Source organism: Prionailurus viverrinus, chromosome B4 (genome assembly GCF_022837055.1).
Source record: "Prionailurus viverrinus isolate Anna chromosome B4, UM_Priviv_1.0, whole genome shotgun sequence".
Lineage (NCBI taxonomy): Eukaryota > Metazoa > Chordata > Mammalia > Carnivora > Felidae > Prionailurus > Prionailurus viverrinus.
This window is the reverse complement of record NC_062567.1, coordinates 46,221,077-46,246,644: the sequence shown is the minus strand read 5'-3', so window position 1 is coordinate 46,246,644 and position 25,568 is coordinate 46,221,077. Positions and strand designations below refer to the sequence as shown.

Here is a 25,568-nt window from a genome sequence, read left to right as displayed (position 1 = left end):
GCTGATTGCTCAAGGCTGTCTGCTGACTGTACAGCAAGCAGCTGGAACAAGGAATCATTCCTTGAAGGGATATCTGGGTGGCACCTTTCCAGGTCTACGTCAGATCTGTAAGTCTGGGGCCCATTTTATGTTTGGTAAGAGGCCCTGTAGATCTGGGGCAAGAGGACTCTGATAAATCTGTATATGTGGACAAACCAGCGTTCCCTTAGAAGAGCCACCTGCAAAGCAAAGGGCTCAAAAGCAGAGCTTGGGGAAACAGTTAAAGGAACTAAGTACAAAAAACAGTAACGAAAGTATAAAGTCTTAGATTTGTAATGTTCTTTTGTGTTCAACGCGTAAAGCAGAACTATCAGACTTAAATTTTCACCCAAAAAGGTACGTGCTTTTCTAAAGTAGATATGGTGCCCTGAAGAGACATGCCTGACCTTTAAAATTCAATTAATGACTCAGCACCTGGGAGGATGTTCCTGATTATTGTCGTGGTGCTTTTGTAACATCCTCTGTGGTTCTTTGCCTGAGGAGCAGATTACCTTACCAAGCATCAGGAGTCAATATTAAAAGGGCCACTGCTGTAGTTTCTGTAAGCTTCATCTCTTGGACTGTTATTAGCTTGGTACAGGACACTGATTAAATTATATACATGCATATACCCCCAAATCGCTGCCTGGTTTGAAAATGGAATCTCTGAATTGGCTTCTGTGTCTGTTTTAAGAGTTATTACCATGGGAATGAATAGCCTGCTTAGTTTTATAGTTGGCATGGTTCTTCCAGGTTAAGTCACCTGTGTTTTCTTATGACCAGTTGGCCACACTAAAAAAAGCAAGTAGTTAGAATGCAAAACTAGTGATTTAGTAGAATTAGCCACATCAATGCTTTTAATCTGTTGATTATTTCCTTTCATGCTAGCCAGCAGGGGTTTCCTCATTTCGGTTTTAAACTTGTCCATTGCAATCAGAACGGGTGGGGATTTGTTATCCTGTGCTGTAGTTGTGAACTTTTCTTCATTTGTTGAAGCATAATGGGGGAGAGAGAAGAAAATGGACAAAAACATCATGATAAAAGAAACAAGGTTTATTCATTTTTAATTTTCTTAATTCTTACTTTTGCTTAATTTTACTGAGTCATCATTTCATATACTTTGCTTTACTGTATGTACATAAACTGTGGTAGTGGATCAGCTGTCTTAAACCTGTAGGTTTCTACAAACATTAATTAAGGTATTTCAATTAGGTTTACAATATAACACAAGAATGAGGAGGGGCGAATACAAGCAAAACAATGAATTGGGGGTAGTGATTTGTTGATTTGGAGATAGACACACACATACACGCATGCACGCTCTATTTTGCCTAATGGCCGAACTGGATATGATGAGAGTTTCCTGCTTGGGGTCAGTGCTCCTATAGCGAACCCAGTTCTGTACAGCCCGATATCTTTAGAAGTTAAATCAGCTGGGAAAACAATGAGAACCCCAGATGCCACAGGCCTTGTGAGATTTAAACAGTAAAACTGTAGTTACTTGTGTATAACTCAATTTTACACAAATTAATAAGATTTCCTGAGTGGAATGAGGATTTAAGAGAGCTAGTAAATTTCAAAGCCTGAAAAAATACCACATACTGAATTACAGTCTCATCTATTTAATAATTTAAATCTGAGGAGTCACATATGCAACAAAGTTTAAATTAATTCAGTTCTGGTTATGATACGTCCTCTTTAACTCATGACTCAGTAATCAAAATGATTTTCCATTTAATTAGTTGCAGTTGAAGAGATTTTTCTCTTTTATCTCTACATCATTAATAAAATTATAGGGGTGCCTGGGTGGCTCAGTCAGTTAAACATCCAACTTTGGCTCAGGTCACGATCTCATGGTTTGTGAGTTGGAGCCCCATGTTGGGCTCTGTGCTGACAGCTTGGCGCCTGGACCCTGCTTCAGATTCTGTGTCTCCCTCCCTGTCGGCCCGTCCCCTATTGGCACGCGCTCTCTCTCTCTCTCTCAAAAATAAACATTAAAAAAATTAAAAATAAATAATTGAAATTCCAATCATTTCTGCTTCTAGGATGACTATATAATTTCATTGATACCTAATATAGTACACACTACATAATAGTGTTACTGTAAGTATTTATTTATTCCTTCTTTCAGGAAGCAAGGAGAGGCAGGATAATTAATCACCAACTTGCATCAAATAAATTAAAGGAGAAAGCTATACACCGTCACTTCAAAACCTGCCTCTTATTGCTATTTCACTGTTTTGAGGAATGCCTACTGTATCACTAATGTGTCCAGCACGAAAACATCCTGTATGTGTGTATGCATATATATACATATATATGTATTTTTCTTCACTCCTTGCTGTCACTGTATAGACAAACAGGCTTTTGACAAAACCTGGCACTTCCCTCTTGACTGTTTTTCATAAATCCACCTGGCATGTATTACTGTAGAACTTTTGTTCTAGTTCTTTTCCTGACTTTGGCACATATTTGAATTCGAAGCCAGTGCTGCCTTTTCCAGGTGATTTGTTTGTAAGATGTTTTTTCCTGCTAGCCACAGGGACTGTCCCATAGGTGAATATGAAATTCGCAGCCCTCTCCCCAAAACCCACCACTCTGCCGTCCTTGACAGTAATGAACCCTCTTCTTTCTTGATGTTTTTCTGTTTGTATTCTTTTCAACTTGTCTGTCATGTGAAAGAAAACAATCCTCCTTGCTTTATCAGGCTCTTCAGTTTTTTTTGGAAATTATCTTCAGATATTAAACTCCCCACGAAGGCTTTCTCACCTTATTGGAAAAGAAGTGGCAATTTGCTTCCTGAAACCTTTTATTTATTCAGTTTTTGTGTAAACTGACTGACTCCTCACTGGTCATCCTATTAAAGTCTTCCGATCTTTTATTTATACATAAGTGTGATTTCATTAGATTTATGTGGTGTTCAATGTTTATGCATATACCTGTGCTACTTGTATGCTTTTAGCGTGTATATGTACTTCTGTAATACAGATTAACCTGAAGGGCAGTCTGTATTTAGAGTGTGTGTTTATATCTCTAATACAACCTAAAGGGAGAATTCTACATTTTCTATGAGCAAGTCAGCACACTGATGGGTTCAGGACAGGCTGCCCCAAAATATACCACTTTGGCATAACGATTATTGTGGATTAAAGTCACTTAAGAAACAGCCTGTGCCAGAAGGACACTGACCTTCTTCTCTCCCTCTGAAAGCAGGAATTAAATTCTCCGTGTGAAGGGTACCCTCCCTGCACCTGGAGGGTAAAAAGCATCCTTATTTACCAAAGAGAGGGAATTCAAGTCTGAGAAGCTTGTATAAACAAACCTTGTTACTGCTTCCTTACTAATTTCCTACCACAAGCACAAACCCCTTTGTCTTGTCATTTCCTCACGAATGTACTTTTTCTTTGTCTAAAAGATGTAAAAGCTCCTTGTTTTGGTGATTTCTTTGAAATTCATGTTTCTTTGAGCTCCCATATGTATGAATTAATTTTGTTATTCTCCTGTTCATCCGTTTTATGTCAATTTGTTGTTAGACCAGCCGGAGAACCTGGAAAGGGACAAAGGAAAAGTTCTCCTTCCCCTTCAGTACTCACCTGAGACAAATTTCAACAAATGTTTAAGACACTGTTTATTGACAGAGCTTATGAATTTTTAAAATTCATATTTCCCCCCTCATTTGTATTTTTTTTCTTCATTCATCTCTCAATTCTTTGTTGGTGAATCAGGGCTGTTGTAATGAGATTTCTACAGGTCTGAAGTCCAAGGTCAGTACCAAGTAGTGGGCAAGGAACTGTGTGACTAAGAGTTGCTAGTGTAACCCCATTGTATAATTTTTGATAAGGTGACAAAAGTCAAAGAATTAATAACGTAAGTGAAAGTGCTATGTAGACTATATACTGTGTGTGCCCACACATCCTCTGAGAGTGATTTCAGTCTTTGCAAAGCTAGTGGTAGAGATAAAGCATGTTGCTGCTGTAATTACTGGAAGTCCCTGTGAATGAACTTGGTTTGGAGATCTAGCAGGTAAGTATAAGATCTGCTGGTTTATCCTGATTTATTGGCGTGGATCCCTGGGCTAGTGGTATCCTAATAGAATGCAGAAGAGTATTCGCCTCGAAGTAAACAAAGTAGATGTTTTTTATGTTCCCTAACAGGATGCCTATGTGATCTTTTGTTTTGACATTGAATTTTATTTCATTGTTAAATGAATCAAAATGATATAAGACTCATTATTCTAATGCATCTTATGGCATTTTAGTTTGGGAGGGGGGAAACCTTGAAGACTGATAGGTTTTAACAATAAAGCAGTATCTGTTCCTTGGAGATACTGGCTTGTCTGTAAACAAGCCCCCTTGCAAAATGGAGCAAGACCAGCCAGGAAAATATTGTGTGGGAGTTATGCATATGTATGTGTCTTTCTACAAGATGCATGTAAAAATCTAAAGAGCCATGTAACCCCCTATTCAACATGTACTTATTATGCTATAGCAGCCAAATTTTAAAGTAGAATTATTGCTAATTTGAATTAATTTCTGTATTTAAAGATATAGAAAGCTTTTGCCAAAACTTATTGACAGTCAGAAAATCTGCATTGTTAGCATCTTAGTCCTTCTGTAACGTCGAAGTCAATTGATGGAGACTTTTTGGTGGTATTTGAGACAATACCATACATATGAAGTGCCCGATTTATCCCAGGAGTCTTGGATAAGGATTATATTTTGACACCAAGTTCTGAAAGTTCATGAGCATTAGAGAGGGACTGACTGACCCTTGGGTGATATTTTGATTCCTTATTATGAAGCCATACAGCTTTTCTGTTAAGGAGTACTGTAATATTCAAAGTCAGTAGGAAGTTAAGAAAGAATGACAACAGGCATCCTTACAGAAATGAAATAATGCTTTAATACTAGCACAGTCAACATATTGGTTACCTTAAAATTGAATTCTGTGTTTGCAGTAAAAATTAAGTTGTGGCCTCTTTGAGATGGAAGAGGTTAAGAGTTAGCACTAAGTTAATGTGTAAGTTTTTTCTTCCGCAGTATAAAATGATCTTTTTTTTTGAGAGAGAGAGTGTGTGTGCATGTTGGAGAGGAGCAGAGGAAGGAGAGAGAGAATCTTTTTTTTTTTTTTAAGGTTTATTCTGAGAAGAGAGGTCGCGAGTGAGTGGGGGAGAGGCAGAGAGCGAGGGGGGCAGAGAGAGAGAGAGACAGAATCCCAAGCAGGCTCCGCACTGTCAGCAAGGACCAAGCACCATGCAGAGCTGGAACTCAAACTGTGAGATCATTACCTCAGCCAAAGTTGGATGCCTAACCAACTGAGCCACCCAGGTGCCTGGGGGAGAGAGACAATCTTAAGCATGCTCCATACCCAACCTGTAGTCCAACACAGGGCTCAGTCTCATTACCTTGAGATCCTGACCTGAGCTGAAATCAAGAATTGGACCCTTAACCAGCTGAACCACAGAGATGCCCCTGCAGTATAAAATGATTTTAACTTGGGAGTTGGTCAACAGGCACTTTTGGTTTTGGATTAAATGTAATTAGAATAATCTAGGCAGGTATATAGAAAGTTTTACCACATGTATCAGATTTATAAAAAGATACACAGATGTGGTTGTTAATTTAGGGAATCATGTCTGATATTCTTCATATATATATATATGAAAAATTTATTGTCAAGCTAGCTAACATACGGTTTATACAGTGTGCTCTTGGTTTTGCTGGTAGACCCCATGATTTATCACTTACATACAACACCCGGTACTCATCCCAACACGTGTCCTTTTCGATGCCCATCATCCATTTCCCCTCTCCTCTGCTCCTGCCCCATAAACCCTTAGTTTGCATTCAAGAGTCTTTGCATTCAAGAGTCTTATGGTTTGCCTCCCTCTCTGAAACTACTTTTTCCCCTTCCCTTCCCCCATGGTCCTCCATTAAGTTGTCTCAAGTCCCACATATGAGTGAAAACATACATCTGTCTTTCTTTGACTGACATTGTTGAGAGTACCAAAAGACCTAACCTACTATCTTTTCTTTTTTTAATAGATGTAGAATAGGTCTACATTATAGTTTTCTAAGTTAGAACTTGACACTGAGAACCTCAATGCAAGGTGTATGTTTCTTTTGGTCTAGAGGAAAAATGTTATGCATGTTTGTGTCTTGTACATACATAATAAAAAAAATCCATGCTGATAGCTAACAGAATGAATCCTATTGATCTAAAAGAAAAAGTGAAAAATCAGCAAGAAAAATTTGAGGTTAAGGTTTTAGTGAAAGATCACTGCTAAACTAAGAATGGCATAAAAAATTTTTTCTCCTTCAAATTGGGATAGATTTTTACAAGTGATATACATACAGTTTTGGTGAGAGTATAAGTATAGCATCTGTGGAGTGTAGGGGAGGAAAAAGTTTTCCTCAGCTCTCTTAGGGTCTCTGGATCTGCAAATTAAACTGACAGAGAAGGATTAATAGGAGAAAAGAATACAGATTTATTTAATAGAAGGTTTTCATGAGATAGGAGCCTTCATAAAGAAAGGAAAAAGGAGGCCTGAGTATTTTTATCTAGGTTAGATGAAAACTGATCAGTTATGGAGGAATATGATAGAATAAAGAGTATGGGATAAATATAGTAAACTGGAGGAGATTTAGCAAAGCCTGTTTGTTCTGATTCTTCTCAGTGTCCCTTTGTCTTCAGAGATAAGGATGCTCCTTTCTTCCTGGTGAATGGAGGGCATCTCTCACACTAGGGTTTTATGACCTATTTCAGGAGAGAAGGGCCAGGGAAGGTCAGAGTGATCTTCCTGCTTCTTCCATTTTCTCAAACTCCTTTACCCTAAAATATCCAATATGCCAAGGTTCCATATTTTAGGGTTAGCTTGTCCTAAAACATGTCATTTGTTCCCCTATCTGAAACTTCCCCCAAGAACTTCCAAGGTCTAGAAACTGATTTAGTAGATTATCTGTTGAACCAGTTTCTCAGTCCTGGACATTTCTGTGGATACCAAAGAAAAAGAAAAGGTTAATGGTTAATGGTTAGAACAAACCATTAACCAATGAACATGGTTTTTGAGTCCAGAGGGCAGTTAGTCATCAAGAATATTTATAGATGTTCGACTCAAAGCATCTTCAGATAGGGTGAGGGCAGGTCGTAGTAACCTGGCAGGTTTTCCTGGTTTGCAGTTTGAATGTCTCTGGTGATGTCATCAGGTGTTCTGGTGAACTTTCTGAGTGGCCCACATAGCAGTAGGCAGGAAGGGTTGTCCATATAGGAGTTGTTGTGGTGACTTCTCTGAAATTGATTTCATGTTGTCCAGCTTCAACTTGCAGCGCTTTGGGAAAGAGGCAGTTTTAATTTTTAGTAATTCCAAGTCAGAAGGGTGGGAGAAAAATTGGAAACATTAGTTTGGAGAATTGTAGCTAGATATTGAAGGAGACTAGAAGTATTCAGGATCCCATCTACTTTGTAGGTAGAAAACAAAACCTTAAAGACAATGAAGAGGACTAGAATTTAACACCCACATGGGTATGCTGTAGTTTTCCATTGAAACACAATTTTTGTCTTTATAGTCACCCTCATTTCTATCAAAGATCATTTAAGTAAGACCAATCTGTTTGCCACATAAGTCTAGTTTCATTAACTTGGACTGATCATATCGGTGCAGCAAGGATAGTGGTTGACCATATATACTTTTTAAAAGTCTGCTTTGCCAAAACTTTTTTTAAGTTTATTTATTTATTTTGAAAGAGGAAAGGAGAGAGAGAGAGAGAGAGAGAGAGAGCGCATGCGCACAGGGGAAGGGCAGAGAGAGGGGAGACAGAATCCAAAGCAGGCTCTACGTTGTCAGCACAGAGCTTGATGTGGGGCTCAATCTCATGAATCTTGAGCTGAGATCAAGAGTCTGGTTGCTTAACTGATTGAGCCACTCAGGCACCCCTGCTTTGCTGGAACTTCTAATGAGGAATCATAGATTGGACTTTCAAAAGGCTCTTGAAGCTTGTAGACTCAGCCAGTGACTCACTGTCAGATTTTGCCTGTAACACTTATAAATGTGAGTAAAGTCCTCTGTTCTTGAGGTCCCCCAAATATCCTGAGGTTCCTGGATTCGGCTAGGAAGTAAGGGTACCCACCTATTAGGCAGAAATCCTATAAGCAAGCTACCAGGTAGTTTTTAGAAGGGTAGCTGTATAAGCATTGGCTCCTTAAAGCTAACCTTAGTTCCTTGAAGCTGTCTGGTCACATCTGATTCTGCGCACATCATTTTCAAATATGTCATTCCAGTCAAAGCCTTTCTAATATAAGCAATGTTTACAATTGTGTCCTGTTACAAGGAGGACCGATTTTTATTGAACTTATGCAAATAACTATATTGCCACGAAAATACGAATACTCAGTAAGAATTCTCAAATTCTGGAGAGATGAGTTGGGGAGAAAAGAGAAATGCTTCAATTCTGTTTACAAAAGTATAATTTACCAAATTGCTGTGAGTTATAAGTAGCTCAAAAGGAAAGAGAAAAAGGTTTCCTTAAATTGGAAAAACACAACATTAAAGAACAAGTGCTACTTCAAACAGAAGTTATAATCATCATATCAGTCCATTCAGTCCCTTATAATTAATTCTTACTCTGCTTGCTCTTGGGTTAACAGGTTTACGAGTCTATCAGCTCCTACATCAGTTCTGGAAATTCTTACCCATTCCAGTGGCATAGTGTCAGAGTTTTTCAAGTGATACCATCATAGAGCATTCTTATAGTAGATGATTGTAAACACTTTTAAGAAAGAGTCGGAGCAGAACAGTAACTCTGAGCTGTCAGCACGGAGCCCGACGCGGGACTCAAACTCACGAGCTGTGAGATCATGACCTGAGCCGAAGTGGGATGCTTAACTGAACCACCCAGGCACCCTGGTACGGTTAAAATTCTGATGAGAGTTCATTTGATAGGAAAATTAGTTATTTCTATGGTATACAACAATCTAAGATGATAATTGGATAGAGGGTGGTGACAAATTTCTATGAACTTTGTACGACTTCTGGAATACCTATCTTAATACGATGTATCCATAAAACATAACCTGAATGTTTATCACCACTTCTTATTTCAGTCTTTCCCATGTCAAACCTAATTATATTAACATCTCTCTTGCATAAGATGAGAGACAAATCCTTTAAGATTTTCCAAGGGCCCTCTGGATAACCTGACAATCAAGTTGATGTCAACAAGAGTTTAGGAAGTTTGTCAAAAATATCAAAAGGTTTGGACTAGTTGACTAAATCGGGTCACAGATCATTGACCTGTGGTCACATTATCTATCTGACCAAAGTGAAAGAGGATTTTAAAGGCAAATACAGAAGGTTACCTAGTTGTGAACAAACTTTTTTTAATATGGAGGGAACTCAGTTTTCTTAAGTAACCAGTGACCTGATAAAGACAACATGGAGCACAGGAAATTATTCTAAGACAACATCTAAGGTAGATTACTTAAAAGGTAAAGAAAACTAAGAGAAATAGCAATGTTCTTTAAGCTCACCATTTAATACTTAGTTAACCACTTTATTACACTGTGCTCTTTTATGCATTGTTTCATTCAGTCTCTCTGAAGAAGATACTATTATTTTTATTTCATAGACAAGCAGACAGATTTGGTGGAGTAACTTGGCCAAAGTGATACAGCTATAAATAATAGCACTGGTGTTTGTACCTGTTTTGCACATGAACCTGAGTTTTTTACAACTGTGTTCTATTGCCTACATTAATGATTTGTTTAAGGTCATATGATACTAAATGATAGAGCCAGGGGAAAAAATTTAGCTGTTTGAAACCCCATGGCTCTTTGGACCACAACATTTCACCTCTTGACATAGGTTTATTTAACCTCTTTTCCATAGGTCCATCTCCCAAATACAGAGGAATTAGATACTAGTGTTAGAATTGTCATTGGAAGGTCTTAAAACTGCAGATTAAATAAAGCTTAAGAAGTTTTTTGGAGGATCAATACTTTATTGATGAGAAATAAACTTGAAAGTAAATCCTTAATATTTTGCTCAACCCCAGTAAACTTGCAACGTATTAACACTTCAGCCAAAGGCCATGTAGTTATATATTCTTCTGCCTGTGCAGACTCTAGCCTGGTGATATTCAAAGAAGTTAAATCACTTTTTGAAATGAATATAGCCTCTGGCAGTTTAATATCGGTGTTTCTTTGTGACATTCCACTTCAGATCCTGTTGAAGCTTTGCTGTAATGGCTTCTCTTTATATGACCACGGTACTATGTGCCACTGACACAGCTTGTCTGATTTAAGTGCCCTCTGCCGCCCCTCTTTATTGGTAACACATGAGCTTTAAGGATCATTTGATGTGCAAATTTAATTGCAGGTTTTATTTTTGAAGGATGACATAAGCTATGTCATTCTAATAGCTATTTCTACAGCTTTTTCTAAACTGCTACTCTGAAAACATGCATTTCTTTCTGTATTGTAATGCTTCCTGATTTACTTTTTCACGCCTGCTTGCTCAGTTAACTTGTTGAAGTGTATATGTGATGGTTCTTTGCAGTATTTCAGTAGGTATATGCTTTGAAATTAAACTTGGGCAATTCTTATTTTTTGATAAGATAGGTCCTTATGAGCCTTTGTCTTCTGTATCTGTTAATTTCCCCCTCCTCCCTTTCTTCCTCCCTCCCTTTCTTCCTCCCTTTCTTCCCAGTGCTATAGCACATGATTACAATACTCAAGAGCGGTTGAGTCTCATTATATGGCTAATGTGATAATTTCTTGACTGTATTACAGAGTTATGGTAAAAATACTCTGGAAAGGATCAGTAGGCTTATATGAAATGCCATTTTCTTTCCGAATGACACTAAAGAATCCAGAAGCACCGATGATTTTAATAAAACAAGTACTCCTTTTTTTTTTTTTTTTTTTTTTTTTTAAGAGTAACGTTTTGTGGAAAACAAAGGTTTGGAGGATGATATAGGTTTAAAAAATGCCGTTTTACAAGGAACATTCTGTTAGTTCTTCTGATATGCATTCACTGAGTCAATTATGAAGGCTAGTACCATGTGAGTCAGGTGAAATAAGGAAGTTCTGAGTGAAATCTTAATAATGAAAGGAAATATTGGTACTACATGCCAAAAGCTTCCACTTTTCCTGCCTCCCAGAAATTCTTTATACCTATTTGTTTTAGAAGAGTCTGTATTTAAATTGGAATTTTTTAGCAGAAATTGGGGGGCCTCTGAAATATGTTATTTCATAATTTGTGAGGTAAATTGACAAATGTCCTCATAGCAACTAATACTTTTTCCTCATTTGTCATTAGATTTCCTGACTATTCATTCGGTGATTTAATTTTTCTGAAAATTTACCATTTTATGTTTAAAAGTGTAAAACTGCCATTTACAATGATTTAGCCAAAATCTAATTAAGTAGATTTTCTGTTTTTAAATTTGAACTGTGAGAATGTTCTAGAATAGATCTGAATGCGAGCTCACCAATTTGTCTCACTGATCTCATTTTACAGGTGAGGAAATGGAGGCTGAGAGAGGTTAAGTTACTTGCCTGAGATTATAGAGCTACTAAGTGGCAGAGTGGATGCTTCAACACAAGCCTTCAGTTTCTTAGTATTGAGGTCTTTGCACTTTACTACTTGTCTTTGATTATAGGACTTGAATAGAAATGAGACATCACTTTTTTGTTTTCACCATTAAAAAAATGTTTGTGTTTTTTTTTTCTTTTTGATTGTAATTGTCAAATAAGGGTGTGACTTCCTGGAACTGTATGGGGATTCCTAAGTGGAAAATTGACACACAATATCCATAATCAAATGAGTTTGTGTGGTGTTTCCCTGAGTATATACCTAAACTTTGCTACTTTAAGGTGAAACTACCATTTTGTTCCCTTATATATACCCTGTTACCTAATTTTGCAGTTCATTTTTCTCAGATTCATACTTCTGTTATTGGAGACTCAAACCATCTGTAGACTTGAAAATGTAATTATGGTACCACTCTTCTAATAGCTTATGTAAAGAATGAATATTGTTTGGTCCTGCTATTTATATTTATTCATCCCAAGAAGTGTCCATTATCTTTTTTTGTTTGTTTTTCACCTTTAATCCAGATTCTGTGCCCAAACAGTATCTCCAAAATGATAGTGACTCATTTAATCTTTTTTTAAATTTAGTATTTTTTTATTTTTTTAATATCCAGTTATTTTTGAGAGAGAGAGAGACAGAGTGCAAACAGGGGAGGGGCAGAGAAAGAGGGAGACACAGAGTCTGTAGCAAGACTCTGAGATGTCAGCACAGAGCCTGACGTGGGGCTTGAGCCCACAAACCGTGAGATCATGACCTGAGCCGAAGTCAGATGCTCAACCAGCTGAGCCACCCAGGCACCCCATCATTTAATCTTTTTTAATATGAGCAAGTTGGCTCTTCATCTCATTCACATCCCATGCATATTTGCTCTTTTGTATGCCTGTGATATATTAATAATTTTACATGACTCTCCCCAAATATGAATTATATTGCACTGCTATTTCATATCTAGATAAGTTGTTAAAGGATTTGGTTGATCATTCTACCCATATGAATTTAGCTAGCTTAACTTGCATGTTATTGAGATTTGGCAATGTGCAGTTTAGAGTTTAGAAACTTCTTTTGGATTCTCTCATTAGTAACATGTTAAGTTTCTTACTTCCAATGAGAAAGAGTTTTAAAGTTAGAAGAAGAAGGATTGGTTTACAGAAAACAAAGCAGATTGTGATTCTTGGGAGAGGAAGTGCTGAAAGACAGATGAGGAACCGCGATTGAAGTGTACAGAAACTGAGAGTGAAGTTCTGCATATTTCCAAGGTGAATGTATTGTGACATTGTTGATCTGTTCTGCTTTCCTGTCCTGATAATTTATGTTAATGACTTCGTGTCATTTTGAATCTGAAGGTCTTGATACTTTTTGCTACGTTTTATCTTGTCTGCCTTTGTATTTGTGGTTACAAAGTGTGGAATGTAGGGCAGGGACACCAGTAGAGAGGTGTGTGCGTGTGTGTGCGCGCGCGTCCGCAATTTCCAGCTTCCTTTAATAGTTATGGAAGACGTATGGCAACCAAATCTATGTTCCAAATATATTTCTAATGGCTACTTCTGGTACACTGCCCTGTCTTAGAAGGGTGAGGCAGTCAACAAATACCCATGAGCCTTGCTTGGATTTGTCCCGTGTCATTGACATCCTTTAGTGTGCATATGAATGAATATAGCTATAGTCCATGCAGTTTTTTTATTAATATTCTCTTTTTTTAAGTATGCTTCATGCCCAGCTCAGAGCCCAGTACAGGGCTTGAACTCATGACCCTGAGATCAAGACCTGAGCTGAAATCAAGAGTCAGACACTTAACCAACTGAGCCACCCAGCACCCCTATTAGTATTCTTAATAATGATTAGTTATATACTTGCCTGAACCTGATTAACCTTTTATAAAACTGTCATTAACATCTTTACTGGTGGTTCAGAACCAAAAGGTGTATCAGAATTCTGTTACTTGGAACATGGGGTAAATATAAACAGGGCTCATGGGATTTGTAGATTTCCTCACCCTTAGAAGATAGGGCATTTACCAGAAGTAGCCATAAGAAACATGTATTTGGAATGTGTTAGATTTGGTTGTTGCACATTTTCCCATGACTATTGAAGGAAGCTGGAAATTGTACACGTACATCTCTATTGGTAAACTTGCCCCCCATCAGGGAATTAAATGTACCAGTTAACTTACTGTTAGGAAAGTGACTGTCTTAGAAGAATAAATGGCCTATATCTAAGCAGCAACGTTTTTGGCATTTAGCAGACCCATGGACCTAAGAGGTATTGTCTTCACAAAGACACACTGGAATTGGTATACCCTTGAGATGTTGTGAAATGTTGTGTTGTGGAATTTTATGATTATATTTTCATTTTCAAAAAGTCTTTCCCTTGTGCTACTGGTCTCCTCACCAAAGAGATATTAGTACTTTCTGGTGTTTTCTTCATTGGTTTCAAAGTTTTATTATTTTTCTTTTCTCCTTTTTTTTAAAAAAAATATTTATTTTGAGAGAGAGCATGCACGAGTGGTGGAGCGGCAGAGAGAGAGAGAGGGAGGGAGAATCCCAAGCCCCGATGCGGGGTTTGAGCTCATGAACAGTGAGATGATGCCCTGAGCTGAAATCAAGAGTCAGACCCTTAACCAGCTGAGCCACCCAGGCAGCCCTTTCTCACTATCACTCCTTTCATAGTGCTGCCCCATATCCTGTCCTTTTTTTTTTTTTTTTATGATGCTCTTCTGTTGCAGCCTGGGTTCCCCAGGATACAGACTCTCAGATGGAAATTAGTGTGCTAGAAGTTTCTTAAAAAGTGCTCTTTGGATCAACCCCTGTGGAAGGGAAGGGAGATACCAGTATTGGGCAGAAGGGAAATTAGGCTACTGTGCAGTCTTGATGGAGGTATGACCCAGAGGGGAGTTCTGAAGCCAGGATGGCTCTCCACCATTGTCCCCCATTAGGGAGAGAGGGCCACGTCTTTATATTCCCTGCAGCCACCTGTCTTTGAATGTGGGCTGCCCTGGAAAGGGAGCATGAGCTTGTGTGAGAAGAATCTTCAGCCAAGGCCGTTCTCAAGAGAGCTGGTAGCTGAAGGCTGTCTGCTGGCAGCCGTACAACAGGGGGATAAATCATTCAGTCCTGAAAGGGGATCTGAGTGGCACATCACAGTTTCCACTCTGTCCTTTTTGCACAGGTGCTGGAGAGGGCTCACGGCGGCCTGGGGGATGGGTCAGGATTTCCAGCAATGGGGCGTTGCAAGGGCAGAGTGGTCATCAATGGTAGAGAGGCAAAGTTGGTGTGCAATAGATCCTGCCATATAATTGAGTTCCTGCTTTGCTTATTGTCTAAGTAAGTTTTTAAACTTCTATCCATCTATACTAACAATGTTCTCTTTTTAAGTTACAGAAACCTGATGAAAACTCAGGGTGCTCTATGTAGAGAATATGCATGTCTTTGCATATAAATTCTGTATGGTTTTGTAAAACCTACTTGTTTTTTCTGTTTCCTATTCTTTATAGGCTCTTTTTTCTTCCTCCGTCTCTTAATAATTATGCTTTGTTTTTCTATCTTCATATTAAAAAATTAGTTGAGTGCTGTATTTTCTATTTGGTGTACACACACACACACGTGTGTGTGTGTGTGTGTGTGTGTGTGTGTGTGTGTGTGTACCCATTTCTTTTTTAAGTTTATTTGTTTATTTTGAGAGAGAGGGGAAGAGAGAGAATCCTAAGCAGGCTCCATGTTGTTAGTGCAGAGCCTGACATGGGCTCGATCCCTGTGAGATCATGACCTGAGCTGAAATCAAGAGTTGGATGCTTAATGGACAGAGCCACCCAGGCGCCCCTGTTTGGTTTGTTAATGTTCAATCACAGTAAATCATTTTCTTACATGTTTTGTAATTTCTAAATTATAGGCTTATCTTCATTTGAGATTTTTGTTGTTGTTGTTTGGTTTAGTTTTTCTAGCTTATAGAGGTCCCATGTGGCCTATAGAGTGTTATTCTAGAGTGGTTTCATTTCTTCTGGATACTCCAGGGATATCACAAGCCTCAGACCCAATTTTATCTTAATTTTTGAGTTTGAAGATTCTCATAGAAATAAGATTTAGACTTGAGAACTGTTGTGACACAGGTGTAGGGTTTTAATTTCTGGTTGTTGCATTTCCCCTATGCTTTTACCCAGATTTCCAGAGACAGGTTGTCTTGAAGTCTTACTAAGACAGTGGGTGGATTTGTCCTGTTCCCTGCATCATTTTTTGACTGTGATTGCAGCCTTTTGAAAATAGCTCTGGTTTTTTGAAAGGATCTCAGTACCAACTTTATACCTTGTGTGTCTGAGAGCTCTTTCTCTGCCTGCACATGGTCATCAGGGTACAGTTGGGTAGGTGGTATCCTGTGTTGAGGAAAAGCAGGGCCAGAAATCTAGACTCTTCTTCTGAGAGAATACTTTCTTCCCATCTCATTGCTTGAGAGGGCATCTCCTTACCAATTTCAGTTAGGCCGAAGTGCTAAGGTGATTCCTGTGGTCATTTCTGGAGGCCATAGCTGGCAGTATTTACTTTGGTGCATACCACTTTGGCCCTTGGTTCTAGCTTTGGTGTAGCACCAGGGGATTTTCTTTGTCGTAAGTGAAGCTGTGTTATTTCTTTTTAAATTTTGTTACACTCTTTTTCATTTTTTCTGTGTGTTTGCAGTGGAAGGTCTTCATTAGGTCAGTTAACCACGTTGCTGTACCTGGAATTTCTTCCAGTTACTTATTAACCTCTGTTCCTCAGATTCCACCGCTAACAATGGGAATAATAATAGTGTCTGTCTGTATGGTGTTAGTTTGGAACACATCTTAAGTTCTCAGTCATTGTTAGCTATTATTATTTGCACCATTTACAGCTTTACTTTAGCACCTTAGGGAAGAGTTGGAAATGAAGTGGTTGTGTTTCTTACTTAACAAGAAGAGGAAGTCTTAGTTAACGCCCTAGAGAAACCAAAGGAGAAACTTTGTTCACTATAGTAAAATGCCGAAACTGAAGCTTAGAGTCCCACCCTTTCTGTTGATATGCCGAAGGTCACTTGGCACCCAGAGTGAGCTGAGAGGAATGTCCTCTCAATATTGCCTGGCGGATCGCTTAGAGGAGTCTTGCTTGGATTGTGTGGGTAGGTAAGTTTGACTTTGTGAATATTTACTTTGCTAAGGAGGGCTCTCAAAGGCATAATTATTTTAGAAGATATATATAGACCTTGAAACACGCAGTAATACTTTTAGTCCCAGTTAGCCTTTTGACAATTTCTTAAATTCCCATTTGGTATTCCAAGTGGATTCTGAACTTGTTGAAATTGGTGCCTCGGGCTCCTCAGAGCCCTGCCTCCTGCCTCCTGCCTCTGGGGGATTTTAAAGGATTTCTTTCTGTTAGGTCATATGTTTAAGAGAATCATTTTCCTCCATAAATTGTAGGTGAGAAGAAATCTGTTGACGATTAATAGTTGGGGAAGCACAGATAGAATATATGAAGTTTTCTTAAAAATTACTTTTAAGTTAATCTGATAGGCAAAATACTGTGATTATCCTATAAATATTAACTGCTTTGGATTGTTTATACAATGTCAGTTGTACTATGAAAATTTGCTTATTAACCAAGTTCAGTTTTCTTAGGTTGTTATTGGCTTTGAGTCCACAGACTTAACACTGCCAAATTTCTGTGTAAACATTTTGCTTGGGACCTAAACTGTAGTGAATATGTGTATTTAAAGTTTTTTTTTTTTTCTTCTTCCCCTGAACCTGTGTATATTAATGGAACTTGTAAACATTTAAATAGTCAATTAATGGAAATTTTTAAGGAAAAACTCTTCCAAAAAATTCAATCATGTGATTATGTTGTAAGTATAAAATTTGAGCTTAGTGTGAAATATCTATATATATCTATAGATAGTTACATAGATATATATAGATATATATAGATATATAATTCTTACATAGAGATGTTTTTGTAGCTTTTATCGATTTGTTACATTTAATTTTTTTTAGGAGGAGTCTTTTTGTTGTTATGTTACGAGTAATTAAGTGCAAGGCCAAGATTTATACTATTTAAAAACAAGAGTTAATAGTATTGTATCACAGTATACTAGATAGAGAACAAAAGTAAATAACCGGTTACATCTCTATTTTGGTGCTGGGAAATGTAATGCATTCTTGAGTTCAGGTGCCATGGTTATTATGCCTATATTGATCCATTGAAGTACATTCTTGAATAGGTTGATTTTTCTCTAATGTGTCTGCTGTTTATTAAGACTCTACACCATAAGGAATGTCATCTACACCCCAAACTTAAACTTCCCATATAAGCACAATGTGCAACTGTTTGGTAGCATACATAGGTGAGATTCCGTGGAATGTTTATGGCCTGAGTTATTCTTAACCTTGTTGCAGAGCTTTGGTCAGCTTTACAGGGCAAACTCTAAAGCAAGTGTCAGTGTCATGCTCAGTATAAATTTTGTATATGCTCTCGGAATGGTATGTAATGTTGGGGAGGGGCAGAGAGCAAGGGAGAGAGAGAATTCCACGTAGGCTCCATGCTCAGTGCAGAGCCCTACATGGGGCTTGATACCCCAACCATGGGATCATGACCTGAGCTGAGAAGAACTGAGCCATCTGGGTGCCCCACCTGGAGTTTAGTTTTAAAAGTGGTTTCTGTTTTTCTGCAGATGGACTTGGAAATACTTTCTTCAGTTTAAGTAAATTACATATAGGAGAAAATGACTTTGGGAAGGATAAGATGTTTATACTGATTTTCTGTGTAATTCTGAAATAAACTGTATAGAGAAGTTTCCTTTTTAGTTTATTTTTCAGAGAAATCATGTTGCATTAATTCATCAAGGTAGGCATGAAGATAAAGAGATTCTTTCGAGTTTTTTTTTTTTTAATTTTTTTTTTTTCCAACGTTTATTTATTTTTGGGACAGAGAGAGACAGAGCATGAACGGGGGAGGGGCAGAGAGAGAGGGAGACACAGAATCGGAAACAGGCTCCAGGCTCCGAGCCATCAGCCCAGAGCCTGATGCGGGGCTCGAACTCACGGACCGCGAGATCGTGACCTGGCTGAAGTCGGACGCTCAACCGACTGCGCCACCCAGGTGCCCCAAGATTCTTTCGAGTTTTAAGCAGACAAAAATTAGCTCATTATATTTTAGATTTTTAAATAATACTTTACTTGAATTGTGTAAAATTTTTGTGTGGATGATATAACAAAGTAGATTTTCATATAGTCTTTTGATCATTTACCCTGTAACAAAGTTCTAATTTAATTAAACAATTATTCTTTAAAATTCTTTTTTCTGTTAGAGTTTAAGCTTGTGTGTGTTTGTATGTATATATACATATTTTTTAATGTTTATTTTTGAGAGAGAGAGAGAGAGAGAGAGAGAGAACAAGCGGGGGAGGGGCAAAGAGAGAGGGAGACTCAGAATCCAAAGCAGTCTGATGCGAGGCTTGAACCCACAAACTATGAGATCATGACCTGAGCTGAAGTCAGACACTTAACTGACTGAGCCACCCAGGTACCCCCCGTGTGTATATTTTTAATTTTTAATTTTTTCATGAAACACTGAAAAGTGAACTTTCAGCTAATAAAAATGTATTATTTTAGTTAAAATTTGTGGCATTTCTGTCTGCTGTATAGAATTCATTAACAGATTCAGGGACCTGATTAGAAGAAACTTGTAGTAGTTGTAATTCTTAATATATATTCTAAGGTATTAAAGCAATATGTGAAATACTGTGCTCTTTGTACTTAGTGATGTAAAATCTGAGCTGAAATGGAACATGTGTTTCTTATACTTGCCTTAGACCTTATGTGCACATTAATCCAAGAAGGTTTTGCTTTGGGAGAACATTGATATACAGCTTCTTGACTATTAAAAAAATATTGTGTCAGATATTTAGATGTAATTCAAAACCATATTAACTTTCTTAATTATATGATCTAATGATCAGATTTAAATATCTGCTAATATTATTATTACTGTTAAGTTGTATTCTTTTTTTTCCCTCATTGTTTGCAAAAATATACTTTCCTCTCATTTTGCAGGTAATTTTTTTTATTCCACTATTTTTTATAATTTGCCAGACCAAATGACACAGTTAGGATCCATTAAGTAGAGCTGTGAATATCAATCTTGGACACAAAGCTGGGGATTGTTGTTGGGAAAGCCCTCCTGCTGCTCTTACTTGGCATTCCAAAGACTCTGAATGAAGTCTCTTCACTTATTTCAAAGCCTGGGTTTGTGAAGGCCAGTTGGGCTCCCTTTTGCTCATTCATCACTGATGTTACACTCTTCTGGTTAAATTACACTCTTCTGGTTAAAAATTGTCAGTGACTTTCCCATTTTCCATCAGATAAAATTCAAAGTTTGTTATAGAACTTATTATTTGTCATCATGTATCTTAATTTGTGGCCTACGTGTCTTGATCTTTATGCTTTATTGTATATTTCCTGCCTTTTTCTTTATTCATGCAGCAATTAGAAAACGTTTCCCTCATAATCAAAATTTAACTCATCCATAAGGTCTGCTAATCACCCCCATTAAATTTCTCCTGGTCCCTTTTTCCAACATTGAAAGTAATCTGTTTTTTTTTTCCTGCATTTAAAAAAATTTTTTTATTTATTTTTGAGAGAGCATAAGTGGGGGAGGGGCAGAGTGAGCCAGACAGAGGATCTGAATCAGGCTCTGTGCTGACAACAGGGAGCCTGAAATAGGGCTTAAGCTCAGAACTGCAAGATCATGACCCGAATTTAAGTCAGATGCCCACCTGACTGAGCCACCCAGGTTCCCCTTCTGCATTGTCTTAAGGTGCTTCATGTTCTGTCTTGTGTTGCAGTTATTTTTACATGTGTTATAATATTTTACCCCTCCTGTATAGCCTCGACCAACTTTAAATGATCCACTGAATTACTTAAGTCTCTTACCTCTTACTAGGATGGATGGAGGTGGTTTCATCATGTTTCTCCTGTGATACCTTGTATTCAGGAAATACTCATAAATATTTGGTGAGCGAATAAATGAAATGACATGACAGCGTGTTACCACCAGACATTTTATTCCTCTGTTGGAATGGACATTTGGGGATAGGGGATCAGTTAGAGAAGAAAATAATTGTGACATAGCTGTCTGAATCCGAGCTGTCCCCAGAAGGGAAAGCTGAGGGAACAGTCAAAGATGCAGTTAAGAAATGTTTTAGATCATGTTTAATGGCTCACTACTGACGAGGAAAGAACAACGTTTTCTAGATAAACACTTTGGGCTAATAGGAAATTGAAGAGTAACACAGGCTTTGTAGATCATGACTAGAGTTCTGAGTCAGAGAACATTAATCATGAGTCTGTAGTTTGGGAATGAATAGTCAGTTCTTCTATAATGCTTGTTTTGAAAATGGGAATTTATTCCTACATTATTGGTACTAGGGAACAGTTTGAGGATAACGTATATTTCACACTTGTCATGTGTATATTATCTGAGAAATAGTAGGTGAACACCGAAAGTTCCACCTGGTTGACCCGAGCCACGTAGGAATACACAAAATGCATGGGCACAGTCCTCGGACGTCTCCAGCTACCTCACTTCATTGTACGCTATGAACTGCAAACACACCCATATCTTTTATAGTTTTCTCTCCAATTTCAGATAACCCTTTTCCCTCCATTTCACAATAACTTACTTATGTGTAACCCTGTGGCAGCCAGTTCCACAAGCAAACTTCAGGTCTTTTTCAAGGTAAGGTACCATGTTTATTGTGGTTTTTATTTTTTTAACCATTTAACATACGTAAAACTGCTACAATCTTTATTAGTTTCTTTCCTTTTTTTTATGAAGTGTCACTGACAGAGTTTTTGAGTGTTGTGCTTCTAACCCCATTTTCTCCATAAGCCTTGTGATTTTAATGATGTGATTTTGCATCGCATCATGATTTGTAGGAATATGTGTGTTGCATTATAACAGAATAGGCTTGTCCTAATTGTTAACCTACAGAGTGCAAACTGATGGTTCTCCCTCTCTCTTTCCTTCATTTCTGCTCTTCCTCTTCCCTCTCTTTTGATGGTGAAAGAAACTAAATAGACCCTGTAAGGAGGGACACAGCATGACAGAGCAAAATACCAAAGGACTTTTTTTTTTTTTTTTTTTTTACAAAAAAGGGCATAAATTTACTGGTGGACATAAATGGGTATCTTCAAAAGCAGGCAGGGACTGAGAAGTAAATACAAAAGCCAGTGGCCTCCTGGAGTAAAAATATATCTTACCTTTAAATAATAGTAATTATGTTTAACATTTTTTGAGCCTTTACTATATGCTGGGCACTGTGATAAGTGCTTGACATAGTTTACGCCATGTAATCGTCATAAAACGCTATAAAGTATGTGTTATTACTGTCTTCATTTTACAGATGAGGAAAATGAGACTTAGAAGGGTTAATTAACTTGCCCAAGGTAGGTAACTCATAAATATAAAGGGCAGAGCCAGTTCTAGAATCAGGTCTGACTTCCGAGCCTTAGATTTTAGTGGTCTGTCACAGTACTTTGTAGATTATAAATTAATAAACTACAGGTGTTATTTCCTCTACCCTTAACTGTGTCTGATTGGCATCACAGGCTATTTCAATGCCTGTAATAATTGAAGAAACGGAGGTGCCCAGGCTAAGAAATGTGCAGATTGTCAGAGGCAGAACAATAACAGGAATTAATTCTAATACCTAATTCAGGTTTTTTTTGTTTTTTTCTGGAGTTTATATATAGAAAGGGAGAAAATTTGGACAGTTGGCAATAAGGAGGTAAGCTAAGCTGAATAGAAGGAGAAATAATTGCTTTGGAAGTTGGAAAAAAAGGAGGTGAATTTGTAACAATATGTTAGAATTGAAAGATGAGAGCCCAATGGAGAATGAGCAAAGGGGATTCTCACTCTATGTCGTGTGTAGCCCAATCAGATTCTCATAAAAGAACTAAAATCAGTACCAGTTTTGATACAAGGTTATAGCACAAGAAATCTGAGGTCATGAGCATAAAATAGCTATATTATAAATCCTGATTAGTAGTAGGCTCAGGGAAAAAAAAAGAGGAAAGAGAGAGGTTATGCTAAAGGATGCTTTCAAAAGGCTTTATTTGTACTGATTTCATTGCTTGTCCTTAGTCACTTTTTCTTTACATGGCCAGTTACCTCACAGGGCCTTACATAGAAACACGGACACAAGTGTTTAATCCATACTTGTTAAATGGAAGCATTGATGAATAGTGGAGAGAGTAGTTCTTCAGTTGAGTGTTGATTAAAAGCTAAATATTATACAGGTAATGGATAAATAAAGGTGGACTTGATGAGTATTTATGTATTTAGAGCAAGGGATTAGCAAACTGACCAATAGACTATTTTCTTTCTATAAGCCAAGAATGGTTTTTACATTTTTAGTAGATTATTAAAAACAAAAACAAAATTATCAACAGAGACCATATGGGGCCCACAAGCCCCAAATATTTGCCACTTGACCCTTTATAGAAAGTTTGTCAACACCTGACCTGAAAAATAGTCCAAAAAAAAGTTAGATTGTTCTCTTTTAGGAAATCAGATTAGGAAATGGAAACTGGTATTATATTTCATAGCTACATTTCTGAACATGTGCCTTTTTTCCCCTCATGTGGGAAGGAGTTGATATTTACTAAAAATATTTTGCTAGGGGCTCTGTATACCTTATATTTATTTCTCATACCCTTAAAAGATATCATAACTACTTTAATTTTTTTTAATGTTTATTTATTTTTGAGAGAGGGAGAGAGAGACAGTGAGAGGTGGGGAGGGGCAGAGGGAGAGGGAGACACAGAATTTGAAGCAGGCCAGCACAGAGCCCGATGTGGGTCTTGAACTCACAAACTTTGAGACCATGACCTGAGCCAAAGTTGGACGCTTAACCGACTAAGCCACCCAGGCGTCCCAGATACTATAACTACTTTAAAGTGAGGAATCCTGCCTTGTAGAAGCTAAGTAAGCCTAAAGTTTCACACTTAATGAGTAGTGGGATTCCTATATATTTGGCTCTCCCACATAAGAAAATGGTAAAAGTTGAGTATAGACTATTCAGAATTCTGGCTTGAAAATATCTAAATAGATATCATATGTGGACATTTGTAGTATCTTTAGCTAGTATCTCAAATATAAACAGAACATTTAAGTTTCACATACAAAAAATAGGACTGTTTGAAGAATTGTAATTTTATTATAAAATTTGCATATGAAGGAAGATCTTTGGATAAATTGTGGAGTAACAGAGAGAAAGTGTGAAGAAAAAATTCAAGACTCATCTGTTTGTTTTTTTTTAATGTTTATTTATTTTTGAGACAGAGAGAGACAGAGCATTAATGGCGGAGGGTCAGAGAGAGAGGGAGACACAGAATTCAAAGCAGGCTCCAGGCTCTGAGCTGGCAGCACAGAGCCCGATTTGGGGCTTGAATTCACAAACTGTGAGATCATGACTTGAGCCAAAGTTGGACGCTTAACTGACGGAGCCACCCAGGCGCCCCTGAAAGAATTAAAATAATATTCACCTAAAAGAAAGATGAGACTTAAAACGTTTTCAATATAAAGTACAGAATAGAAAAGTTTATTCTGCTTCAGTAGAAAGTATACCGGGCAGCCATTTATTTTTGAAAAGCTCATGTTACAAATATTGGCCCATAAGTCTAATTATAAAGCCTTATGAAGAAGATTTCAGGGTACTGTGAAAACATGCAATGAAGGATCTAATAATATAGATTGGAAGGTCCGGACAGGACATCCCAAGAGGGGTCATTTAAGCTGCGATGCAGGAGTCAGGCAAAGACAAAGAGGATAATTATTCCAGACAGATAATGATAGGCCTTGAGGATGGTAAGAGCTTGGCATATTCAAAGGAATATCAAAGAAGGTCATTGTGTCTCCTAACGACTCTGAGGACAGGAATTATATGTGTTTTGTTCATCCTTGTATATCCAGCTTCATACACATAGTATCTGTTGGCACATAGAAAGCCCTTAGCAAGATTTATTGAATGGACAAAGAATGAATGGACATTTCATAGGGAAATTCATGGTATAATTGTGAGTATAGGGATTCCTTGGATGAAGGCTACTACTCTCTCTCTGAAGCCTACCTAATTACATCAAACTATTCAGATTGTTGGTAATCCCAGATTATCCTAGGTCACTTGCAGCCCAGATGTCCCAAACCTTGGTAACTATGGTCAGAGGGTCTGAATGGAACTTGGACCGAGAGTCTGCGTAGAAAAAGCAGGAAAAAAGGAACGTAGACTGTTTCAGCTGGGTCTGAGCCTGAGAAGGAAAGTACATTTGCATTATTACAACATCAGGAGTAAATCTGAGCTAGAATGAATATTGCCATTTTTCTAAAAATAACCAGCCGAAGGGAAGGGTGTTCCTTACTAGAACATGTGATCCCTGATTCTCTGGGTGATCACTGGTGGCCAAATAGCACATGATCATCAGGCTTAGAGGTTTAATTAAAAAGTTAAATACTCGGGGCGCCTGGGTGGCGCAGTCGGTTAAGCGTCCGACTTCAGCCAGGTCACGATCTCGCGGTCCGTGAGTTCGAGCCCCGCATCAGGCTCTGGGCTGATGGCTCGGAGCCTGGAGCCTGTTTCTGATTCTGTGTCTCCCTCTCTCTCTGCCCCTCCCCCATTCATGCTCTGTCTCTCTCTGTCCCCCCCCAAAAAAATTAAAAAAAAAAATTAAAATAAAAAGTTAAATACTCAAATGCTTATTATTTGTGTAGCTTATTTCTTCAAAATCATCTTTGGACTTCTAAATTTAGATAATTTCACTTACTGGTTTGAGTGCATTGAGGAATTTATAAAGTAGAAAGAATGGGGAGAGGATTGCGTATTTCCCAGGTCTGATATAAAGTTGTAGTAACCACGGAAGGACTATTTTACAAAATATTAAGCATGCATTGGAGGTAAAATAGAGGTT

The 25,568-nt window shown here is 37.8% G+C and overlaps 1 protein-coding gene across 4 annotated transcripts in view; it reads left to right on the top strand.

Annotated features, from left to right (window-relative positions):
• The window catches only part of EPS8 (epidermal growth factor receptor pathway substrate 8), a 193,140-nt gene that overhangs the window by 69,387 nt on the left and 98,185 nt on the right, over positions 1 to 25,568 (top strand). The window contains exon 1 of one of the 4 annotated variants that reach the window (XM_047866637.1): positions 16,669 to 16,729. The exons of the other annotated variants lie outside the window; for them this stretch is intronic. The gene's annotated coding sequence lies outside the window, so the exon portion shown is untranslated. Of the gene's footprint in view, positions 1 to 16,668; positions 16,730 to 25,568 lie in introns of those variants that run through there. 4 annotated transcript variants of the gene reach the window in all.